Source organism: Hemitrygon akajei, chromosome 3, assembly GCF_048418815.1.
Source record: "Hemitrygon akajei chromosome 3, sHemAka1.3, whole genome shotgun sequence".
Lineage (NCBI taxonomy): Eukaryota > Metazoa > Chordata > Chondrichthyes > Myliobatiformes > Dasyatidae > Hemitrygon > Hemitrygon akajei.
The window spans coordinates 128,899,502-128,911,218 of NC_133126.1; positions in this window are offsets into that span (position 1 = coordinate 128,899,502).

Below are 11,717 nucleotides of genomic sequence, written 5' to 3' on the forward strand. Positions count from 1 at the left end.
TCAATAAAAAAATAAATTACAAAAAAAGTTTAATCATGCCAAGTGGAAATAAGTCCAGGACCAGCCTATTGGCACAGGGTGTCTGACACTCCGAGGGAGGAGTTGTAAAGTTTGATGGCCACAGGTAGGAATGACTTCCTATGACGCTCAGTGTTACATCTCGATGGAATGAGTCTCTGGCTGAATGTACTCCTGTGCCTAACCAGTACATTATGGAGTGGATGGGAGTCATTGTCCAAGATGGCATGCAACTTGGACAGCAACCTCTTTTCAGACACCACCATCAGAGAGTCCAGTTCCACCCCCACAACATCACTGGCCTTACGAATGAGTTTGTTGATTCTGTTGGTGTCTGCTACCCTCAGCCTGCTGCTCCAGCACACAACAGCAAACATGATAGCACTGGCCACCACAGCTTAGTAGAACATCCTCAGCATCGTCCAGCAGATGTTAAAGGATCTCAGTCTCCTCAGGACATAGAGACAGCTCTGACCCTTCTTGTAGACAACCTCAGTGTTCTTTGACCAGTCCAGTTTATTGTCCATTTATATCCCCAGGTATTTATAATCTTCCACCATGTCCACATTGACTCCTTGGATGGGAACAGGGGTCACTGGTCCTTAGCCCTCCTCAGGTCCACCACCAGCTCCTTAGTCTTTTTCACATTAAGCTGCAAATGATTCTGCTCGCACCATGTGTCAAAATTTCCCACCATCACCCTGTACTCAGCCTCATCTCTATTGCTGATGCATCCAACTATGGCAGAGTCATCAGAAAACTTCTGAAGATGGCAAGACTCTGTGTTGTAGCTGAAGTCTGAGGTGTAGATGGTGAAGAGAAAGGGAGACAGGACAGTATCCTGTGGAGACCCAGTGCTGCTTACCACTCTGTCTGACACACAGTGTTGCAAGCGCACATACTGTAGTCTGCCAGTCAGGTAATCAATAATCCACGACACCAGGGAAGCATCCACCTGCATCACTGTCAGCTTCTCACCCAGCAGAGCAGGGCAGATGGTGTTGAACGCACTGGAGAAGTCAAAAAACATGACCTGTGGGTTGTCGAATTTGGATGAAATGCGAAGCTTTTGGGGTAACTTTGGTCTGTGTCTTTGCTATTGCTTAGCACACGCTTGGGCTTGGTGATAGTATCGATGCACGTTTATATTTGCTGGTGGGAGAGGGGGATCATTGCTTGCTGCCGCTTACAGATGGGAGGAGGGAGCTGGTGGGGTCTTTGGCGTTCTCATGTTTAACTGCCATTCATTCTTTGGGGCACTTCTCTGTTTTCGTGGATGCTTTGCGAAGAAAAAGCATTTCAGGATGTATATTGTACACATTTCTCTGATATTAAGTTTGACCTTTGGAAAAAAACACACAGACCACACTCTTAGATTTTACAAATTAAGGTACAGGAAACAGGGTTTAAATACACAGACACAAATTGATTACATGTGCAGTCAGGGATCAATAACAAGAGTGTCCAATCAGTTCTGAAAAAATGTTTAGTGAACTATGTCTGCCCCAGCTGGCCAAAGCCAAAGCCAGAATAGATAGTCCTAACAATAAGAGACCATTAGAAATCAGACACAAACGAATGAAACAAAATAACAGCTCATTGAGTCATTATCCCACTGTTATAGGACTACTGAATGGTCCCAAAAGACCACAGGATATAGGAGCAGAATTAGGCCATTTGGCCCATTGAGTCGGTTCTGCCATTTCGTTATGGCTGATCCATTTTCCTCTCAGCCCCAACTTACTGCTTCTTCCCCCCCCCCCCACCCATTATCCCTTCATGCCCTAACAAATTATACATAACTCTTGGCCTCCACAGCTGCCTGTGACAACAAATTCCATAGATTCAGACAGACAGACATACTTTATTGATCCCGAGGGAAATTGGGTTTCGTTACAGCCGCACCAACCAAGAATAGTGTAGAAATATAGCAGTATAAAACCATAAATAATTAAATAATAATAAGTAAATTATTCCAACTGGAAATAAGTCCAGAACTAGCCTATTGGCTCAGGGTGTCTGACACTCCAAGAGAGGAGTTGTAAAGTTTGATGGCCACAGGTAGGAATGACTTCCTATGACGCTCAGTGTTACTTCTTGGTGGAATGAGACTCTGGTGGAACGTACTCCTGTGCCTAACCAGTGCATTATGAAGTGGATGGGAGACATTGTCCAAGATGGCATGCAACTTGGACAGCATCTTCTTTTCAGACACCACCATCAAAGAGTCCAGTTCCACCCCCACAGCATCACTAGCCTTATGAATGAGTTTGTTGATTCTGTTGGTATCTGCTACCCTCAGCCTGCTGCCCCAGCACATAACAGCAAACATGATAGCACTGGCCACCACAGACTCGTAGAACATCCTCAGCATCGTCCGGCAGATGTTAAAGGACCTCTGTCTCCTCAAGAAGTAGAGACGGCTCTGACCCACTCTACCACCACAGAAAACATAGGAAGAGTGTCCACAGATATGAAAAACACACACAAAGCACTGGAGGAACTCAGTAGGCCAAGCAGCATCTATGGAAAAGTCAATGTTTTGAGCTGAGACCCTTCATCAGAACTGGAAGTAAAAAGATGAGGAGTCTGAGTAAGAAGTGGGGTGGAATGCAGAATGGGGAGAAGAACTACAAGGTGATAGGTGAAACTGGAAGAAGGGAGGGGTGAAGTAAAGAGCTGGGAAGTTGATTGGTGGAAGAGATGCAGGGTTGGAGTAGAGGGAATCTGATAGGAGAGGACAGAAGACCACAGAAGAAAGAAAAGGGGGAGGAACACCAGAGGGAGGTGATAGGCAAGTGAGGAGATAAGGGGAGAAGGGGAAATGGGAATGGTTAAGAGGAGAAGGGGAGTATTACCAGAAGTTTGGGAAATTGATGTTCGTGCTATCTGGTTTGAGGAACTGTCAGCTAAATATAGCTTACCAAAAACCCACTTTTGTAGATATCTACAAATTAGAGACTTTCTGCGATCTCAATTACATACATTTCCTATGAGTCCTGATAAGAACTTATTAGATGTAATTTCTAATTTGAAACCTTTTCATAATGGCTCAATATCCAATATTTATGGTATGTTGTTGGGAATAAGAGAGGCTCCTTTAGACAAAATTAAAAATGCCTGGGAACAAGATTTACAGATTTCAATTTCTGAGGAGACTTGGAATGAAATTTTTAATTTGGTTAACACTTCATCACTATGTGCTCGCCACTCCCTCCTACAATTTAAAGTGGTCTACAGGGCCCACATGTCCAAAGACTAGCTATCTTGTTTTTATCCGGATATATCTCCCTATTGCAATAGATGTAACAATGGAGAGGCTTCACTAATCCTTATGTTTTGGACATGTCTGAGTCTTGAAAAATAATGGCAGGAAGTATTCCAAACTTTTTCTGTACTTTTTAAAGTAAATTTTAAGCCTAACCCTTTGACTGCCTTGTTGGGTATTGTTGAAGAAAAAGGCATAACTTTGGAGACATCTGATTTGCATTTATTGGCTTTTATTTCTAGGAGGGTGGTGTTGCTTACATGGAAGGATGTTGCTCCGCCTACACACACTCAACGGTTACATAATGTTATGTTATGCTTAAATTTAGAGAAGTTCCGTTGTTCAATTTCTAATTCTAACCAAGACTTTCAAACATTGTGGGGCCATTCTTGAACTACTTTCAAAACCTTTGATTTGGTGTTAAAGTACAGATGTTGGCTAATAACATAAATCACTATGTGATAAGGATTTTTTTCCATCTTTCTTTCTTTACCATACAGCTTCGACTTTGGTAGTGGGTTTAGATTCTTTGTCATAATAAAATTATTACAATTCAAATTACAATTTACTTAATGTACATGTTTGATTATGAATATAGGGTACTGCAATTGCAAGTGTGATTTAAATATAATGTATTCAGTACTATTCTATTTTTCTTTGATTCATAATATATATCCTCATGTACTCTGTATTCTTCTATGTAAAAATTAATAAAAATATTGAAAAAGAAAAAAGAAATAGCTAAGTGTGATCAAGGTACATGAAATAGAAATACATGAAGTAAAGAAAGATAGATGAACGAGGTAGGAGCTGGTAATGTGGAAGATGGAATTTATTGATATGAGTTGATTTGATATGAATTAGAATGGTAAAATCCTCTTTTATCATCATGTTATTGTCCAAACATTGAGTATAAGACAATTAGCGATCAAGAGGTCCAGTTACATACCAAGATAATGTAAAACTAAGGCAGGTGCAAAATATAATTTTTTAAAAACAGTTGACCTTTATCTTGAGAGGGTTCAGATAGAAATAAGTGTAAGGAACTGAGCAGAGCTCAGGATGGGTCCCAGCACTGAAGTCAATGTTGAACATTATTGCTCAGGATGGATGCTTTCATCCTGTAAAGGCCACAGTACAAAATCTCTAAAATGATACAGATGTTAAATACCCTTCAATGTTAGAGAAAATACTCAAGTTAATCCAACCTCTCCTTACAGTGTTATGACCTCAGCCCCCTCCTTTGTGAGAATCGCAAGAGCCCTAGTCAAGGGGGGCTCAACTGACCCAAGAGGGGAAGAGACGTGCTGAATAGACACAGGAAATGGGAGAGAGAGAGGGAGACGTGTGGAAGACCATGTTCTCCCGAGAAGCAGAATAAAGCGACTCTGACTATTGTCTCATGATGACCACGTGTAAAGCCCTAGGGCAACATGGTCTTGGGTGATGGGGGAAAGATTGCCTCTTATTAAGATTTAACTTATACCCAGAAAACTCACTAAATTGAGCCAACAATGATAAAACTGCTGGAATAGATTTCTCAGGGTTAGAAATGAATAATAATAAATCATCTGCATACAAAGATACCTTATGAATATCTGTTCCACGATTAATACCCAAAATATCCTGTGATTCTCTGATAGCAATTGCCAAAAGTTCTAAAGCAATGTTAAATAGTAATGGGCTAAGAGGACAACCTTGTCTAGTGCCCTGAAATAAACGAAAGAAGGGAGATCTTTGATTATTAGTAAACACCGAGGCTACTGGAGTGTGATAAATCAGTTTAATCCAAGAAATAAAGGTCGGACTAAAATTAAACTTCTCCAGCACATAAAATAAGTAAGGCCATTCAACTCTATCAAATGCTTTCTCCGCATCTAATGAAATAACACATTCTGAAGTGTTATGTGAAGGAGTATAAACAATATTCAGCAATCTCCTAACATTGAAAAAAGAATATTGATTATTAATAAAACCGGTTTGATCTTCCGAAATAATTTGGGGTAATATCTTCTCCAACCTGGAAGCCAGTAACTTGGAAAAGATCTTGGAGTCCACATTCAATAAAGATATTGGTCTATAAGATGCACAGTCAGTAGGGTCTTTATCTTTCTTCAGTATTAAGGAAATGGAAGCTCCATAAAAAGATTGTGGCAAATTCCCCAATCTAATTGCTTCTTCAAAAACCTTGCATAACCAAGGAGAGAGAGTAGCAGAAAAACATTTTAAAAATTCTACTGTATACCCATCTGGACCTGGTGCTTTCCCAGAATTCATTGAGGAAATAACCCCTTTAATTTCCGCATCCGTGATCGGAGTATCTAATACTGAAAGATCATCGGATGATAATTTTGGAAAATTCAATTTCCCAAGAAAATCATACATGGTATTATGATCCTGAGGGAATTCAGATTGATACAGGGAGGTATAAAAGTCTTGAAAAGACTTATTTATCTCATCATGGTTAACTGTCAAATCCCCATTCTGCTGACGAATCTTAGTGATTTGACATTTAACCCAAACATTTTTCAGCTGACTAGCAAACAGTTTTCCCGATTTATCACTATGTATATAAAAATCAGATCTGGTTTTCATTAATTGATTTTCAATCGGAGATGTAAGTAATAAACTATGCTCCATTTGAAGTTCAACCCTTTGTTTCCTTTGAATAGACAGGTCCCAAGCTATGGTAATTTACCTTTTAAATTAGTTAATGACTCTTTTACTTACTTAGGGATTAAAATCACAAAAAACCATAAAGAATTATTTAGGTTTAATTTTCAACCCTTAATTGATCAGATTAAAGGCTTGTTTACTAAGTGGTCACCATTATCTTTATCTCTGATAGGTAGGATTAATGCTATTAAGATGGTTATTTTACCTAAATTTTTATATATTTTTCAAGTGGTACCAATTTTTATTCCGAAATCCTTTTTTACTAATGTTGATTCAAAAATTTCCTCATATATATGGCAGAATAAAAATCCCAGATTAGGTAAAACATACTTACAGAAGACAAAGAAGGAAGGTGGGTTGGCATTACCCAATTTCAGATTTTATTATTGGGCAGTTAATATCAGATATTTGATATGTTGGTTGAAAGAATGGGATGGTCCTTTCGGCCCTCATTGGGTGAGTTTGGAAATTAAATCGGTACCAGGTTATGCACTGGGTTCTATTTTAGGGACTTCTCTCCCTTTTGCTCTTTCTAAATTGCCGAAACGAATTGACAACCCGATAGTTAAATATACCTTACGTATATGGTTTCAATTTCAGAAATTTTTCGGGTTGACTCAATTCGTTTTAAATATTCCTATTGTATCCAATTGTTTTTTCCACCCCTCAATTATAGATCAAGCTTTTTTGGCTTGGAAAACTAAGGGTTTATTAAGATTTTCTGATTTATTTTCAGACAATTGTTTTATGTCTTTTGAGCAATTATCTAATAAATATAATTTGCCTAGATTTCATTTTTTTAGATACTTACAGATTAGGCATTTTTTAAGTACGGTACTTCCTATGTTTCCAAATTTTGTGTCTTCAGATATTTTGGAGAGTTTGTTTGAATTAAATCCTTTTCAAAAAGGGCTTATATCAAAACTTTATAATATAATTATGAAGATACGTTCAGTGCCCCTTGATAAGACCAAAACTGATTGGGAAAGAGAGCTTAATCTTATTATTCCTATTGAGAATTGGGATAGAATTCTTCAATTAGTTAATACATCATCTATATGTGCCAAACATTCATTAACACAATTTAAGGTTGTACATAGGGCCCATATGTCCAAGGATAAATTAGCTCATTTTTATTCTTATATTGTTACGTATTCAGGCAACAATAATTATAGATGAGTTAGACGAAGGGTTTTATAACAAATAACACGTTTATTAAACACTGATAACAAACCCCCTTCAAATGTAAACAAACCCAAACAATGATCCGAGCTCAGCTGCTCAAACAGTCCTTAATAGCGTTGCAGTCCCAAACAGTCTTCAAAGCGGTATTGAAAAAAACTCAGTTCTTTAAAGCGATATGCCGAAAGAAAACAGTACTTTAGAGCGATATGCCGACAGTTCAAAAGCTCACGGTACTTTTAAAAGGAGAGACTTTTTAAAACGAGGTAAATTCTCTTCCACGTCGATGTCCTTCGATTCCCAGCGTCGAACTCCCACATCGAATTTTATTAAATATAACAACTTAAAGTGACTGACCTTCCTTCCACAATATTCTCAATCTCCCGCTTTTTCCAGCGGAGACTATCATGAGAATAGTAAACGAAATCCTTCCGAATGAGGATCACACAAGGTCGAAGTCAATCCATCGAAAATCGATTTTCCTCGATCTCCATTTTCCAAACTTCACTCTCCCTTAGCAAAGAAACCGTTGGCTCTGACCTTTTAAACTTTAGGCATTATATAAAACTTCATTTTTAACTAAACTGCGTCATCACATTAAATCACACAGTAACATGAAGTCATCTTGGCAAATCTAGCCACGAACTGCCCCACCTGACAGGGTGGGTCTCCCTTTTATACCCTGTAGAAAAAACCTGTCACATGACCTCTACTGGCGGGAAAATGACATCACTCCACCATCACAAAACCATTACCTCATGTCCAGTATAACTTCAACCCCAGTCACGTGACAAGGGTACCACTGTCACGTGTCACGGGTACGTAACACCTCCCTCCAAAAAAAACATTTTTGGTCTGACAAGAACAAAAATTTTTAACAATTACTTACAAAAAAAACCCAAAAAAAAAAACAAAGGTATTAATTATATAACATACACAATATACAATACAGTAGGAGTGTTACAATAAAAAAAAACCACTCCAAAAAAACATTGTACATTCAACATCGAGATAGACAATCAGCAACCACATTATCTTTACCTTTAATATGAGTTATCACAATATTGTACTCTTGTAACATCAAACTCCAATTTAACAATCTTCTGTTTTTGTTTTTCATCTTACTCAGAAAAACTAACGGATTATGATCAGTGTAAACAATAAGTGGTTTTTGAGTTGTACCAACATATACCTCAAAATATTCCAAAGCTAAAACAAGAGATAACAATTCTTTCTCTATTGTTGAATAGTTTCTTTGATGCTTATTAAATTTCTTAGAAAAGTAAGCTACTGGATGATCAACCTCATCACCCTCATTCCTTTGCATCAATACTGCTCCCGCAGCTTCATCACTAGCATCTACAGCTAATGAAAAAGGTTTTTCAAAGTCAGGTGCCTTAAGCACAGGTTGTTGACATATCATTGTTTTCAATTTTTCAAATGCTTCCTGACAAGGCACTGTCCACACAAACTTCACATTCTTCTGCAGAAGGTTAGTTAATGGAAGGGCAACATTAGCAAAATTCTTACAAAATTTTCGATAATATCCTACCATTCCCAAAAATCTTCTGAGAGTTTTTTTCCCCGTCGGAGTGGGAATCTCTAAAATTGCCTGAACTTTTGCCTGAACAGGAGCTACCTTACCTTGACCCACAACATAACCAAGGTAAGTCACAGTAGCATGTCCAAATTCACTCTTGGCTAAATTAATAGTCAAGTTAGCTTTTGAAAGCTTTTCAAACAATTTCTCCACCGCAATAATGTGTGCTTCCCAAGTATCATTTCCTGTCACTAAATCATCAATATAAGCATCAGTATCTTTCAATCCCTGAATCACAGAATTAATCATCCTCTGAAAAGTACCTGGGGCATTCTTCATCCCAAATGGAAGAACATTATACTCATATAACCCAGATGGAGTTACAAATGCAGAAATCTCTCTACCTCTGTCCGTTAATGGAACACACCAATACCCTTTCAATAAATCAATCTTTGTAAGGAACTTTGCTTTTCCAACCTTATCTACACAATCATCTACTCTAGGAATTGGATAGGCATCTGTCTTCGTTACAGCATTCACCTTCCTATAGTCCGTACAAAACCTAATACTACCATCAGGTTTTGGCACCATAACACATGGCGAACTCCAATTCGAGTTAGAATGTCTAATAATATCATTCTCTAACATGTATTCAATTTCCTTCTCAGCAAGTTCACATTTTTCCATGTTCATCCTATATGGATGTTGTTTAATAGGTTTGGCATCTCCAACATCTACATCATGTGAAGCTATAGTAGTCCTTCTCGGAACATCTGGAAACAAATCCTTATACTTAAAAATCAATTCCTTCATCTGTTGTTTCTGCTCCAGCTGTAAATGTGCTAATTTCTCATCCATATTTTCCAAAATAGTCGAATTAGGTAACCTAACAGAAACAATGTTAGATTTAGAATGAAAGTCAGATGAATCATCTATCATGTTCCCAGTTAAATCAAACTCATTCTCACTAACCACAACAGTCACAGTATCAGATTGTTTCTCAAAATATGGTTTAATCATATTTATGTGGCAAAGTTGTGTTGACCTTCTACGATCTGGAGTTTTTATTACATAATCCACATCATTAACTCTAGACACAATTTCATAAGGTCCATGAAATCTAGCTTGTAAAGGATTTGTCTGCACTGGGAAAAGAACCAACACCTTATCTCCAGGCTTAAACATCCTCATCCTAGCTTCCTTATCATACCAAGTTTTCATTTTCTCCTGAGCCAACTTTAAATTTTCCTTGGCTAAACTACAAGCTCTATGTAACCTGTCCTTAAATTTCAAAACATAGTCCAACAAATTAGTATGCACTTCCTTACTAATCCACTGTTCCTTCAATAAAGCTAAAGGTCCTCTAACTCTATGCCCAAACACAAGTTCAAATGGACTAAACCCTAAAGATTCCTGTACCGATTCCCTTACTGCAAATAAAAGTAAGCTTATACTCTCATCCCAGTCACTTTCATTCTCCACACAATATGTCCTAATCATATTCTTGAGAGTAGAATGAAACCTCTCCAAGCACCTTGCGATTCTGGATGGTACGCAGACGAAGTGATTTGCTTAGCTCCCAATTTATAAACTATCTGTTGAAACAATCCAGACATAAAATTACTACCTTGATCAGTTTGTATTTCCTTAGGCAATCCAAAATAAGTAAAGAATTTTATAAGAGCCTTCGTCACAGTTTTAGCTTTTATATTCCTAAGTGGTACTGCCTCTGGAAACCTAGACGAAGTACACATGATAGTCAACAAATACTGATAACCAGTTTTTGTCTTTGGTAATGGACCAACACAATCTACAATAACTTTAGAAAACAGTTCACCGAATGCTGGAATAGGTTGTAATGGAGCTACTGGTGTAACCTGATTTGGTTTACCCACAATTTGACAAGTATGGCACGTCTTACAAAACATCGCCACATCTTTTCTTAAACCAGGCCAGTAAAAATGTTTTAAAATCTTGTCCACAGTTTTCCTTACCCCTTGATGTCCACCTAAAGGCACACTATGAGCTAAAGTCAAAATCTCATTCCGATAAACTTTAGGAACAACTACCTGATAAACAACATTCCATTCCTCACTTGCAGGAATTGTAGGCGACCTCCACTTCCTCATCAACACTCCTTTTTCCAAGTAATATCCTACTGACACCTTCTCAATTTCACTACCTAGTAAAGCTTGTTCCCTTAATTTTACAATCTCAGGATCTCTATTCTGCTCTGCTATCATCTCCTTCCGAGACAGAGATAAATCTTCATAGTCAGACTTACTCCCAGAATCTTGTTCAAACAACGAAGGTAAGAAAGTCTCTGACACATCCTCAAAACTCAAATCCTGAGTTGAACAGTCATGAGTAACAACCTCATTCTGCACATCAATTTTTTTAGCCATAGCTCTAGTCACAACACAGGAAGAATCTGTGTTAGAATTCACCTCTGGTTCCTCTGACTCCATTGTCAAATGCACTTCAGGAAAAACTTGTCCACCTGCCAAGTCATTACCTAACAATAAAGAAATACCCTTCACAGGTAAGCTATGCTGTAATCCTACCTTAACAAATCCTGTAACTAACCCTGACTTTAAATTTACTTCATGTAAATGTACAGGCATAAAATCACTTCCAACACCTCTTATGTAATTTACCTCACCAGTATCACTCTCTTCATTAAACTTCAACACACTATCTAACATCAGTGATTGAGAAGCTCCAGTATCCCTAAGAATTTTTATTGGCACCAGAGTAGATCCTTCTTTCAAGGATACAAACCCTTCAGTTATAAAATGATCATATCCCTTTCTAACTTGGTCAGACTCTAACAAATCCTCATTTGTGTTTACCAAACCCTGTAACTTTACAGGTGCTTCAGTATGTTGCACACAAGCATCTGGAACTGCTTCCTTCTCTTTCTTTTTCAATTTGAAACAGTTAGCTATTACATGGCCAGGCTTCTTACAATAGTTACAAATAAGACCAAACTGTCTTTCCTTCACAGGTTTTCCTTCCTCCTTACCTCTCTCA